This window comes from Bombina bombina, chromosome 2, assembly GCF_027579735.1.
Source record: "Bombina bombina isolate aBomBom1 chromosome 2, aBomBom1.pri, whole genome shotgun sequence".
Lineage (NCBI taxonomy): Eukaryota > Metazoa > Chordata > Amphibia > Anura > Bombinatoridae > Bombina > Bombina bombina.
Window position 1 is genome coordinate 1,206,706,754 of NC_069500.1, and position 15,324 is coordinate 1,206,722,077.

Genomic DNA, 15,324 nt, shown 5'->3' on the forward strand with positions numbered 1-15,324 from the left:
ATAACAATAATAATAAAAATAATAATAATAATAATAAAAATAATAATAATAATAATAACAATAATAATAAAAATAATAATAATAAAAATAATAATCATAACTGAACTAACAGCTGGTGTTGCCAGAGACGTTCACAAATTAGAAATGCATAATGTGTGAATGTAGTCACTAAGATAAATACAAAAATGACACACTTAAAGGGACACTGAACTTACATTTTTTCTTTCGTGATTCAGATAGAGCATGCAATTTTAAGCAACTTTCTAATTTACTCCTATTATCGATTTTTCTTCGTTCTCTTGCTATCTTTATTTGAAAAAAGAAGGCATCTAAGCTTTTTTTTTTTTTTTGGTTCAGTACTCTGGACAGCACTTTTTTATTGGTGGATGAATTTATCCACCAATCAGCAAGGACAACCCAGGTTGTTCACCAAAAATGGGCCAGCATCTAAACTTACATTCTTGCATTTCAAATAAAGATACAAAGAGAATGAGGAAAATTTGATAATAGAAGTAAATTAGAAAGTTGCTTAAAATGTAATGCTCTATCCGAATCACGAAAGAAAAAATTTGGGTTCAGTGTCCCTTTAAGCACTTTAACAATATTTATATCCAGACAGTTTGTTTTTTATTTGTTATAAGAATCGTTTCTCAAACGCTAATAAAGTTAAATTGTAATGATCAAGTTGGCAAAATAAAATGCATTGAGCATTAACACTTGAGAGACAGAGGCAGCAAATAATATAACAGTTAAACGGTATGTTTCAGGTACACAGAATAGGAATATGGTGGCAGAGTGAACCCTTCACTCATTGAACCCTTCAAAAAAGCAAAATACAAAGTTCTGGAATCTACAGCACTAGAACACCCTGACAAGGATATTCTGCCTCTCAGCAGTTTTTATAAACACCCAGTAGATAATACTGACACTCTCTAGGCAAGGGGAAACTCTTCTGTCAGGAACCTGCATGCAGAAGAACTAACAAGCCTAACAAAGATCAGCGGCTGCACAACTTGTGAAGCAGCAGGAGATCTTACTGAAGGAAGTTATAATCTTTTTACAGAAAAAGTTGGGGAGAAGTCCTGAGGACTTCTGGGAAACTCTGTACAAGTGTTGAGAAACTACACACACATGGGCATCTATTTATCAAGCCGTCAACCGCAAATACGCTGGAATTCCGCAGTGTATTTGTGGCGAGCCTGATTCCCCTTAGTTATCAAAACCCTACAGACCGGCAAAAGTAGAATGTTGTGACGTAAAATACGATCCGCCGGACTCAGTCCGACACAGATCGATGCTTACGTCATTACAGATATTCCGAATGCAAATTCAGCACAATCTGACTACTTTTGCTAGTTATCAAATGTCTGCCAGGTACGCTCGGCACTATTCCGGCCCAGCGTACCTGGTTTTCAGGATGCCATAGGAATCAATGGGAGTCTGAAAGCAGCGAAAGCTCATGTTCGCTGCTGCCCGATATCCCATTGATTCCTATGGGAACGTTTACACATAACACCCTAACATGTACCCCGAGTCTAAACACCCCTAATCTTCCCCCCCTACACCGCTGCCACCTACATTATACTTATTAACCCCTAAACCACCGATCACGAACCTTGCTGCAACTAAATAAAGTGTTTAACCCCTAAACCGCCGCTCCCGGAGCCCAACGCCACCTAAATTATACTTATTAACCCCTAATCTGCCCCCCCTACACCGCCGCCACCTACATTATATTTATTAACCTCTAATCTGCCCCCCTACACCGCCGCCACCTACATTATATTTATTAACCCCTAATCTGCCCCCCTTACACCGCCGCCACTATATTAAATTTATTAATCCCTAAACCTAAGTCTAACCCTAACACCCCCTAACTTAAATATAATTTAAATAAATCTAAATAAATATTCCTATCATTAAATAAATTATTCTTATTTAAAACGAAATACTTACCTATAAAATAAACCCTAAGATAGCTACAATATAACTAAAAGTTACATTGTAGCTATATTAGGATTTATTTTTATTTTACAGGCAAGTTTGTTGTTATTTTAACTAGGTACAATAGTTACTAAATAGTTATTAACTATTTAATAACTACCTAACTAAAATAAATACAAATTTACCTGTAAAATAAATCTAACCTAAGTTACAATTACACCTAACACTACACTATAATTAAATTAATTCCCTAAATTAACTACATTAATAAAATTAAATAAAATTATCTAAAAAACAAAAAAAAAAACCCCACTAAATTACATAAAATAATAAAATAATTACAAGATTTTTAAATTAATTACACCTAATCTAATCCCCATAACAAAATAAAAAAAGCCCCCCCAAAATAAAAAAGCCCTACCCTAAACTAAATTACAAATAGCCCTTAAAAGGGCCTTTTGCGGGGCATTGCCCCAAAGTAATCAGCTCTTTTACCTGTAAAAAAATGTACAAATCCCCCCAAACATTAAAACCCACCACCCACACAACCAACCCTACTCTAAAACCCACCCAATCCCCCCTTAAAAAAACCTAACACTAACCCCTTGAAGATCACCTTACCGTGAGAAGTCTTCACCCAACCGGGCCGAAGTCCTCAACGAAGCCGGGCAACGTGGTCCTCCAGACGGGCAGAAGTGGTCCTCCAGACGGGCAGAAGTCTTCATCCAGATGGCATCTTCTATCTTCATCCATCCGACGCGGAGCGGCTCCATCTTCAAGACATCCGACGTGGGGCATCCTCTTCATCAGGAGTCTTCTTGAATTATATCAGCCAATCGGAATTAAGGTAGGAAAAATCCTATTGGTTGATGCAATCAGCCAATAGGATTGAGCTTGCATTCTATTGGCTGTTCCAATCAGCCAATAGAATGTGAGCTCAATCCTATTGTCTGATTGCATCAACCAATAGGATTTTTCCTACCTTAATTCCGATTGGCTGATAGAATTCTATCAGCCAATCGGAATTGAAGGGACACCATCTTGGATGACGTCACTTAAAGGACCCCTCATTGTTCAAGAAGACTCCGGATGAAGAGGATGCTCCGCGTCGGATGTCTTGAAGATGGAGCCAATCCGCGCCGGATAGATGAGGATAGAAGATGCCGTCTGGATGAAGACTTCTGCCCGTCTGGAGGACCTCTTCTGCCTGGCTTGGATGAAGACTTCTGCCCGTCTGCAGGACCACTTCGCCCGGCTTTATTGAGGACTTCGGCCCGGTTGGGTGAAGACTTCTCACGGTAAGGTGATCTTCAAGGGGTTAGAGTTAGGTTTTTTTAAGGGGGTATTGGGTGGGTTTTAGAGTAGGGCTGGTTGTATGGGTTGTGGGTTTTAATGTTGGGGGAGATTTGCACTTTTTTTTACAGGTAAAAGAGTTGATTACTTTGGGGCAATGCCCCGCAAAAGGCCCTTTTAAGGGCTATTTGTAATTTAGTGTAGGGTAGGGCTTTTTTTATTTTGGGGGGGCTTTTTTTATTTTGTTAGGGGGATTAGATTTGGTGTAATTAGTTTAAAAATCTTGTAATTATTTTATTATTTTCTGTAATTTAGTGTTTGTTTTTTTTGTACTTTAGATAATTTTATTTAATTTTAATTAATTGTAGTTAATTTAGGGAATTAATTTAATTATAGTGCAGTGTTAGGTGTAATTGTAACTTAGGTTAGGTTTTATTTTACAGGTAAATTTGTATTTATTTTAGCTAGGTAGTTATTAAATAGTTAATAACTATTTAGTAAATATTGTACCTAGTTAAAATAAATACAAACTTGCCTGTAAAATAAAAATAAATCCTAAGCTAGCTACAATGTAACTATTAGTTATATTGTAGCTATCTTAGGGTTTATTTTATAGTTAAGTATTTAGTTTTAAATAGGAATAATTTATTTAATGATAGGAATATTTATTTAGATTTATTTAAATTATATTTAAGTTAGGGGGTGTTAGGGGTAGACTTAGGTTTAGGGGTTAATAAATTTAATATAGTGGCGGCGGTGTAGGGGGGCAGATTAGGGGTTAATAAATATAATGTAGGTGGTGGCGGTGGTGTAGGGGGCAGATTAGGGGTTAATAAATACAATGTAGGTGGAGGCGGTGTAGGGGGGTCAGATTAGGGGTTAATAAATATAATGTAGGTGGCGGTGGGTACTTTTGAAGGGCCCGGTAGTGTAGGGGTCCAAGTATATATGGCCTAGGTGGACAAAGGTGCATACAATATGCTTATCCGTTTCAGCTTTAGCTAGCTCAACAACTCAAGAGAGTGATGTTCCAATGATATCAACCCCAGGTGAGAATATAAAGGAGGAGGCAACAGGAGATTTAAAAGGATGGTGTACACCAATTTTCATATAACTGCATTTTATAGACATTGCTATAAAGAAGAATATGCACAGATACTGATCTAAAAATCCAGTATAAAACCTTTTAAAAAACTTCCTTAGAAGCTTACAGTTTAGCACATTTTATGAGGTTAGGCTTGGGCACCCAGTGAAAGGGGCTGGGAAAGCATTAAGAGCAGACACTCCCCACATCCCCCCATCCCTGCATATGAAAAGACAAATTACAGACTCCTGCTTGCTCCTGTTTATGTAACCACGCGTGTACAACTGATACTTTGGGGCTTGTTAGGAGTTTGAAAATCGGCAAAATTTTATTAAAAAATAAGCATAATTATAGCCAGATGGGCTATATAAATGGATCATCTACAAAACATTTATGCAACGAACAATGTGTACAATGTTCCTTTAAAGGAATGCCTATAATTTACCTAATGTATTTATTGTGTGGTTTAATAAGCTCCATAATACCAGCTTTATGTGATATGCATTTCTGCCACCTTTAATTTGTAAAATAACGTAAAACCCAATATATTGTTTCTGTTCCTCTATTACATTTTCGTAGTAATCTGGCTCTATTTTTTTTCATGACCTTCCAATGAGTAATACAACTCAAACAGTTCAGACCATTATGAATTATTTGTAAGCTACAAAACTGCCCCTTCAGAATCCGTACAGATGTACTGTACAGTAAACTTGTAAATCACTTGAAAAAACAGCGATCTATATTATTTATACGTGCAGTTTAATGAATTACATGCTGTGTAACCGTATTTATTCTGTATTTCATTTCTAATTATCACTTCTACTATACTTATAGAACTTTGAAGTTTTTTTTTAAGCAGATGGAGTAAATTTCCTGTAATTTCATCTAAACACAATTGTTAAAACTATTCAAGTCAATCACTTTAGCTTGTTTACAAGACAAAAAGCAACAGGGTAACAAGTTAAATGTGCAGCATCACATAGAGTAAAGCAGCAGGAAGCTGACTGATTTAAGATACTAAACACTAATTACTCAGCTTTAGAACAAATACTTCCTAACTACAATTATATATGGTTGATTTTTTGAAGGAATATTAATTTTGTGGAAATAAAAGGAAACTATTTGTGAATGTACAATTTTAGTAAACAGGGTATTACTATGAACAAAAATTAAATAGTGATCAAATATGCATAGAAGGTGACAACGTATATAAATAGACAAAAAAATAATGATGTAGTGAGGAGTTTCTCTTTATAATACCTTAAAGTAATTGTAATGTCTGGCATTTTAAGACATAGGGGTATATCTATCAAGCTTCATTTGGAGCTTGAAGCCCCGTGTTTCTGGTGAGCTTTCAGACTCGCCAGAAACACAAGTTATGTCTAAAGACCGCTGCTCCATAACCTTAACCTGTCCGTCTGCTCTGAGGAGGTGGACAGACATCGCCGCAATTCAACCCGATCGAATATGATCGGGTTGATTGACACCCCCCTGCTAGCGGCCGTGAATCTGCAGGGGGCGGAGTTGCACCAGCAGTTCATAAGAGCTGCTGGTGCAATGCTGAATGCGGAGAGCAATACGCCGACAGGCCTTTCATAAATAGGCCCCATAGAATATAAAATTAATCTTAAAAACAGGGGTAGTTTCATTCATTAAAATTTTTAATGACCTCCCTTTGTAAAATGATTACCGTTTAGTTATGGCAAACATCACGCCGTTCCTCCGCCCGCATCTCATACTGTATTTAGTTGATTGATGAGGAATCCGGCTTCTAACCAGTTGTTGGGTACCCCCTTTAATGTCCAGTATGAGATGCGGGCGGAGGAACGGAGGGATGTTTGCCATAACTAAACGGTAATTATTTTACAAAGGAATGGTCTTTAAACATTTTTTTTATTTTTATTTTTTTATTTACTTTTTATTTGAGGTTTGAAATAAGGCATACAGAAAACATAGGACAATAAAACACAGTATTGCTAAAATACATAAATCTCATGGTTTCAAGTATACAATATATATTTCTAAAACAGAAGTCCACAAATATAGTGAATAATTCAAATGCCTAATGGTCAGCTACCCTCCGTGATGACATAAGAGGTCACTCATGGGCCTCATCACTGCAAATTCTAAGAGAAGGAGGTTGTTCTCACTAATGGAGACCACTCTTGGGTCTCAACTGATAGACCTCATTTTTTAGTAAGCATTCTAAAGTAATCTGCTATAGACACAACAGCTATAGATAATATTAATAAACTAAGGTAATTTGAGAAAATTTGGTGCCAGCTAGGTAAAATAATACCATGTAATGTAATATAGATTTTTCGTGCTGACCTCCTTAAAGAAAGGGACAATCTCAGGGCTTTTTATAAAACAATTAAACATGAGCAAGACAGGCATAGATATGACTTATATAAACAACCTTAGTTCAAGCCTAGAATCATTTCACATGGGTTACCAAGTATAAAAGCTGGTTATACAATTATGCGCGTAGTGCATCACCCCGGCCGTGGGCCATGCAACACCGCACCACAAGTTTATAGTAGCAATAAAATAGGCATTTAGTAAACACATACCTTGAGGTTAGTTTAGGCTGAGAGAAGTAATATAGAGCACAGTACCTACTTCAGCGAATCTACATGTAAAACTGTTATTTGTTAACTGCTAAGAAAAAATAAGAATAATAGTAATAATAGAAAGAAAAAGAAAAAATACCGCCTGTGAGATAATAATATAAGACTTCCCTATTCTGCTAAGGCTGAATGAAACTGCAAAGAACAAGTGAAATTGTGGATTTAATGTAGAAGTGTGCATCTAAATTGGGTTTTGTAAGAAAGTCTCAATAGCAGTAGAAATAGGCTCTGAGGAAAGCTATACCCCGATTTGCCAAAGTACAACCACGGGAAGAGGCAATACCTTATATGCAATTAAAAGTGGAACAGCATAAATTCAAACAGTACTACGCAGCATTAACACTAAGAACAAGAACAGAGACATTTTTGCAAACAGATCTGGGTGAATGTAAGCACACTATTTAACATAATTCTGGATGAACCTGGATGAACACCCCAGCTCAACCAACTCCAGTGCGAGTTCCTTTTACATAGTCATTTTGACAGATTACTTGCCAGGTAGCCCACCGTCCGAACCCTACACAGGCAATAGTGGTAGGACAGTGTCCCTGCAGCTGAGTAACGATCCGATGTAACAGCCGCACAGCGGCGTGACAGGGTTTGTTCCAAACCTGTAAAGTCACTACAGGTCTCCCAGGTTGAATATATGTACCTCTACGATCTCGGGGTGATCGCTCTGTAGAGGCTCTCGCAGTCACCGAGGGGTACTGTAAACTTGGCCATACATCTTCCCGGACCTGGAACGAGCGCTCAGCAGGGGCTCTCTCATGAGTGTGTTCCTTAGCAAATAGAGGGATTGATTGTACCGCTGCTATGTCAGGCTTGCTAATCCCTTCACAGGCTGCGTCTCTGATGGCTCTGTCAATTTTCACTTCAGTGAACATCCTGTCACCCGTTGCCGGTCCCTTGATAGCTAATGCCTTATCCTCTTCGACTGGAGTAGGTATGAAGCACCGGGGCCCCAAGGTGCTACCGTTTAGGCATATCTCCGAGGCAGGCTTAGTTGGTATGGTTTGGTGGGGTATTTCGGGATCTCCAGTTTTAAATGCTGCAGTTAGCGTTTCCTCTAGAGCAGCATGGTGACCTGATAGAAGATTGCTCAGCGCGTTTAAAAAGGTAGTGGCCCCTTTCATGTCCATGTTGGTATTCAATAAAAGTCGACAAGTCAGCACATTGAATAGAATGGTGTGAACGTACTCTCACTTTCAACGCGTGGTTGATGTTGTAGGCCACAACTTTAAATTTGCTCCGGGCTCTGAAGCCAATAGCAGTCCGGACTAAAATGGTCTCAGTAGATAGGTTTTCTTTTGTGTCATTTAAATATGCCAAGCTCCGCATTAGATGCTTCTTATGAAAGGTGATATCTGGTAGATAATGTGGGAAACCTGAAGCAGCTTACAGAAGAGCGACCAGTCATGGCCGCCGCCCGGAAGTTCTCCCGTCTTTAAACATTTTAATAAATGAAACTTCCACTGTTTTTAAGATTAATTTTATATACTATGTCTTAAAGTGCCAGACATTACAATCACTTTAACCCCTTGGTGACCGAGGATGTGTCAGGCACGTACTACAAAGGGTGTCAGTTAAGCACCAAGGACGTGCCTAACACGTCCTCGGGTAATCTGAGCGCTGGAAGCGATCGAGATCGCTTCCAGCCGCTCAAACAGTATTGCAGCGATGCCTCGATGTTGAGGCATCCTGCAATACTGTTCCTGACTGCCGGGCTCCATTTTGATCGCTCCCATGGAGCGATCACTTCCAGTTTCACTCCACGTGGAGCCCAGCAGTCAGGCATTGACTCTAACCAGTGTGGATCTCCCTACCTCTCCTCACTTGTGTTTTTGTGGGAGAGAGAGATTTGTGTTTAGGAGAGATATATTTGTTAAAAATTGTGAGACTCAAAGGTTCTTTTCGGAGCCATTAACCCTTAGCTTCCGGGTGATCACTATAAATCACTGGCAGTAGCACAAAAACACTTTTTTACTCTCTGCATTTTTTTAGAGGTTAATATTTTTTAGCCATTTTTGTGAGACCCAAAGGCTCTTTTCAGAGCCATTCAGCTAGTTTTAATTAATTTTTGCAAAAAATTATGAGACCCAAGGGTCCTTTTCAGAGCCATTAACCACTAGCTTGCCAGTGATCAATATAAATCACTGGCAGTAGTACAGCAGCACTTTTTTGCTCTCTGTGCATTTTTTTAGGGGTTCATTTTTTTAGTAATTTTTTTGAGACCCAAAGGCTCTTTTCAGAGCCATTTAGTTAATTTAAATAAAAATTTTGTGTTGATTTTTTTTTTAGTATTTTTTTTCTGTGAAAGATAAAAATAATCACTCAAGAAGTTTCGAAAACAGCACACTTATTCTTAGGCTTGTGGGGCACGGAATAAAGGACCTGCCACGTCCAAAGATGCAATCCAAGCAGCAAAGGGTATTCCAGCCTCCAAGATTTAAAAAGAACCTTTATTTTCTTACATGGGGTCCTCAGAAATAGAACATACAACATTTCAAGCCTGCAATAGGCTCTTAATCATGTACACTTGAATCAGTGACGTGCAGTGAGGTCAGAGGCTAGGGAGGCACTAGATATGATACGCCGGAGAAACACATGTACAGAGGGCCGCAAGTACCCCCAACAGGGCAGGTTTAAATGATAGCTGAACCAGTGCACAGGTGACATAATCAGGTGATGGGTGAGAGCAAGTTAGTAACTACTGAGTTACTGATCAGCTGATTACTTCACCTGTGCACTGATTCAGCTATAATTAAAACCTGGCCTGTTGGGGGTACTTGAGGACCATTGTTGAGAAACACTGCACTAAAGCACCAGCTCATCGGAAATGTATTGATTACCTGGAGAATAAAGCACACATACTCTGCTCACTGACACCCACACACACTCTGCTCACATACACACTCACACAATTCTGTGGCACAGTGCCAGTTACTAAGCAATTAGAATGATCCACAATATCTTCTCTACTCACTACTGTATTGTAAAAATAGAAATAATTTACCATACAAGTTTTACACAAAGGACAAGTTATCAATACTGCCAACAAAGCTGCTGCAATATGGTGTTCAAGAAACGCACGTGCACATTCCACTTAGGTATGCTTTTCAACAAAGGACACCAAAAGATACCAAAAGAATGAAGTACATAATAATAAAAGTAAAATAGAAAGTTTATTTTTTTGGTGCAATTTCTATCTGAATGATGGAAATCTAATTATAACTTGCATGTTCCTTTCAAAAACTAATTTGATTTGCTGACATGGGGCCAGTAACAGTTGATGCTAATTCTCAAAATATAAATAACTAGAAAAGTCTATTAAAATAGCATGCTCTACCTCAATCATGAAAGTTTAATTTTAAATATCTCCCTTTGACTATGTGTTTAACCAGTTACTTTACAGTGGCATTATTTCTAAAAACATTTAACTGCAATAATTACATATATTTTTTAAATGTCTCATTATCTCCTTTTATTAATATAATGTTGTATAAAAGCAGCACATATTAAAAAACAGAATTTATGTTTACCTGATAAATTACTTTCTCCAACGGTGTGTCCGGTCCACGGCGTCATCCTTACTTGTGGGATATTCTCTTCCCCAACAGGAAATGGCAAAGAGCCCAGCAAAGCTGGTCACATGATCCCTCCTAGGCTCCGCCTACCCCAGTCATTCGACCGACGTTAAGGAGGAATATTTGCATAGGAGAAACCATATGGTACCGTGGTGACTGTAGTTAAAGAAAATAAATTATCAGACCTGATTAAAAAAACCAGGGCGGGCCGTGGACCGGACACACCGTTGGAGAAAGTAATTTATCAGGTAAACATAAATTCTGTTTTCTCCAACATAGGTGTGTCCGGTCCACGGCGTCATCCTTACTTGTGGGAACCAATACCAAAGCTTTAGGACACGGATGAAGGGAGGGAGCAAATCAGGTCACCTAAATGGAAGGCACCACGGCTTGCAAAACCTTTCACCCAAAAATAGCCTCAGAAGAAGCAAAAGTATCAAACTTGTAAAATTTGGTAAAAGTGTGCAGTGAAGACCAAGTCGCTGCCCTACATATCTGATCAACAGAAGCCTCGTTCTTGAAGGCCCATGTGGAAGCCACAGCCCTAGTGGAATGAGCCGTGATTCTTTCGGGAGGCTGCCGTCCGGCAGTCTCGTAAGCCAATCTGATGATGCTTTTAATCCAAAAAGAGAGAGAGGTAGAAGTTGCTTTTTGACCTCTCCTTTTACCGGAATAAACAACAAACAAGGAAGATGTTTGTCTAAAATCCTTTGTAGCATCTAAATAGAATTTTAGAGCGCGAACAACATCCAAATTGTGCAACAAACATTCCTTCTTTGAAACTGGTTTCGGACACAGAGAAGGTACGATAATCTCCTGGTTAATGTTTTTGTTAGAAACAACTTTTGGAAGAAAACCAGGTTTAGTACGTAAAACCACCTTATCTGCATGGAACACCAGATAAGGAGGAGAACACTGCAGAGCAGATAATTCTGAAACTCTTCTAGCAGAAGAAATTGCAACTAAAAACAAAACTTTCCAAGATAATAACTTAATATCAACGGAATGTAAGGGTTCAAACGGAACCCCCTGAAGAACTGAAAGAACTAAGTTGAGACTCCAAGGAGGAGTCAAAGGTTTGTAAACAGGCTTAATTCTAACCAGAGCCTGAACAAAGGCTTGAACATCTGGCACAGCTGCCAGCTTTTTGTGAAGTAACACAGACAAGGCAGAAATCTGTCCCTTCAGGGAACTAGCAGATAATCCTTTTTCCAATCCTTCTTGAAGGAAGGATAGAATCTTAGGAATCTTAACCTTGTCCCAAGGGAATCCTTTAGATTCACACCAACAGATATATTTTTTCCAAATTTTGTGGTAAATCTTTCTAGTTACAGGCTTTCTGGCCTGAACAAGAGTATCGATAACAGAATCTGAGAACCCTCGCTTCGATAAGATCAAGCGTTCAATCTCCAAGCAGTCAGCTGGAGTGAAACCAGATTCGGATGTTCGAACGGACCCTGAACCAGAAGGTCTCGTCTCAAAGGTAGCTTCCAAGGTGGAGCCGATGACATATTCACCAGATCTGCATACCAAGTCCTGCGTGGCCACGCAGGAGCTATCAAGATCACCAACGCCCTCTCCTGATTGATCCTGGCTACCAGCCTGGGGATGAGAGGAAACGGCGGGAACACATAAGCTAGTTTGAAGGTCCAAGGTGCTACTAGTGCATCCACTAGAGCCGCCTTGGGATCCCTGGATCTGGACCCGTAGCAAGGAACTTTGAAGTTCTGACGAGAGGCCATCAGATCCATGTCTGGAATGCCCCACAGCTGAGTGACTTGGGCAAAGATTTCCGGATGGAGTACCCACTCCCCCGGATGCAATGTCTGACGACTCAGAAAATCCGCTTCCCAATTTTCCACTCCTGGGATGTGGATAGCAGACAGGTGGCAGGAGTGAAACTCCGCCCATAGAATGATTTTGGTCACTTCTTCCATCGCTAGGGAACTCCTTGTTCCCCCCTGATGGTTGATGTACGCAACAGTTGTCATGTTGTCTGATTGAAACCGTATGAACTTGGCCCTCGCTAGCTGAGGCCAAGCCTTGAGAGCATTGAATATCGCTCTCAGTTCCAGAATATTTATCGGTAGAAGAGATTCTTCCCGAGACCAAAGACCCTGAGCTTTCAGGGATCCCCAGACCGCGCCCCAGCCCATCAGACTGGCGTCGGTCGTGACGATGACCCACTCCGGTCTGCGGAATGTCATCCCTTGTGACAGGTTGTCCAGGGACAGCCACCAACGGAGTGAGTCTCTGGTCCTCTGATTTACTTGTATCTTCGGAGACAAGTCTGTATAGTCCCCATTCCACTGACTGAGCATGCACAGTTGTAATGGTCTTAGATGAATGCGCGCAAAAGGAACTATGTCCATTGCCGCTACCATCAAACCGATCACTTCCATGCACTGCGCTATGGAAGGAAGAGGAACGGAATGAAGTATCCGACAAGAGTCTAGAAGTTTTGTTTTTCTGGCCTCTGTCAGAAAAATCCTCATTTCTAAGGAATCTATTATTGTTCCCAAGAAGGGAACCCTTGTTGACGGAGATAGAGAACTCTTTTCCACGTTCACTTTCCATCCGTGAGATCTGAGAAATGCCAGGACAATGTCCGTGTGAGCCTTTGCTTGAGGAAGGGACGACGCTTGAATCAGAATGTCGTCCAAGTAAGGTACTACAGCAATGCCCCTTGGTCTTAGCACAGCTAGAAGGGACCCTAGTACCTTTGTGAAAATCCTTGGAGCAGTGGCTAATCCGAAAGGAAGCGCCACGAACTGGTAATGCTTGTCCAGGAATGCGAACCTTAGGAACCGATGATGTTCCTTGTGGATAGGAATATGTAGATACGCATCCTTTAAATCCACTGTGGTCATGAATTGACCTTCCTGGATGGAAGGAAGAATAGTTCGAATGGTTTCCATCTTGAACGATGGAACCTTGAGAAACTTGTTTAAGATCTTGAGATCTAAGATTGGTCTGAACGTTCCCTCTTTTTTGGGAACTATGAACAGATTGGAGTAGAACCCCATCCCTTGTTCTCTTAATGGAACAGGATGAATCACTCCCATTTTTAACAGGTCTTCTACACAATGTAAGAATGCCTGTCTTTTTATGTGGTCTGAAGACAACTGAGACCTGTGGAACCTCCCCCTTGGGGGAAGCCCCTTGAATTCCAGAAGATAACCTTGGGAGACTATTTCTAGCGCCCAAGGATCCAGAACATCTCTTGCCCAAGCCTGAGCGAAGAGAGAGAGTCTGCCCCCCACCAGATCCGGTCCCGGATCGGGGGCCAACATTTCATGCTGTCTTGGTAGCAGTGGCAGGTTTCTTGGCCTGCTTTCCCTTGTTCCAGCCTTGCATTGGTCTCCAAGCTGGCTTGGCTTGAGAAGTATTACCCTCTTGCTTAGAGGACGTAGCACTTTGGGCTGGTCCATTTCTACGAAAGGGACGAAAATTAGGTTTATTTTTTGCCTTGAAAGGCCGATCCTGAGGAAGGGCGTGGCCCTTACCCCCAGTGATATCAGAGATAATCTCTTTCAAGTCAGGGCCAAACAGCGTTTTCCCCTTGAAAGGAATGTTAAGTAGCTTGTTCTTGGAAGACGCATCAGCTGACCAAGATTTCAACCAAAGCGCTCTGCGCGCCACAATAGCAAACCCAGAATTCTTAGCCGCTAACCTAGCCAATTGCAAAGTGGCGTCTAGGGTGAAAGAATTAGCCAATTTGAGAGCATTGATTCTGTCCATAATCTCCTCATAAGGAGGAGAATCACTATCGACCGCCTTTATCAGCTCATCGAACCAGAAACATGCGGCTGTAGCTACAGGGACAATGCATGAAATTGGTTGTAGAAGGTAACCCTGCTGAACAAACATCTTTTTAAGTAAACCTTCTAATTTTTTATCCATAGGAGCTTTGAAAGCACAACTATCCTCTATGGGTATAGTGGTGCGTTTGTTTAAAGTGGAAACCGCTCCCTCGACCTTGGGGACTGTCTGCCATAAGTCCTTTCTGGGGTCGACCATAGGAAACAATTTTTTAAATATGGGGGGAGGGACGAAAGGAATACCGGGCCTTTCCCATTCTTTATTAACAATGTCCGCCACCCGCTTGGGTATAGGAAAAGCTTCTGGGAGCCCCGGGACCTCTAGGAACTTGTCCATTTTACATAGTTTCTCTGGGATGACCAACTTGTCACAATCATCCAGAGTGGATAATACCTCCTTAAGCAGAATGCGGAGATGTTCCAACTTAAATTTAAACGTAATCACATCAGGTTCAGCTTGTTGAGAAATGTTCCCTGAATCAGTAATTTCTCCCTCAGACAAAACCTCCCTGGCCCCATCAGACTGGGTTAGGGGCCCTTCAGAACCATTATTATCAGCGTCGTCATGCTCTTCAGTATCTAAAACAGAGCAGTCGCGCTTACGCTGATAAGTGTTCATTTTGGCTAAAATGTTTTTGACAGAATTATCCATTACAGCCGTTAATTGTTGCATAGTAAGGAGTATTGGCGCGCTAGATGTACTAGGGGCCTCCTGAGTGGGCAAGACTCGTGTAGACGAAGGAGGGAATGATGCAGTACCATGCTTACTCCCCTCACTTGAGGAATCATCTTGGGCATCATTGTCATTGTCACATAAATCACATTTATTTAAATGAATAGGAATTCTGGCTTCCCCACATTCAGAACACAGTCTATCTGGTAGTTCAGACATGTTAAACAGGCATAAACTTGATAACAAAGTACAAAAAACGTTTTAAAATAAAACCGTTACTGTCACTTTAAATTTT

The 15,324-nt window shown here is 40.4% G+C and overlaps 1 protein-coding gene across 1 annotated transcript in view; it reads right to left on the reverse strand.

Annotated features, from left to right (window-relative positions):
- The window catches only part of TUSC3 (tumor suppressor candidate 3), a 598,639-nt gene that overhangs the window by 371,663 nt on the left and 211,652 nt on the right, over positions 1-15,324 (reverse strand). The gene's annotated exons all lie outside the window — the stretch shown is intronic.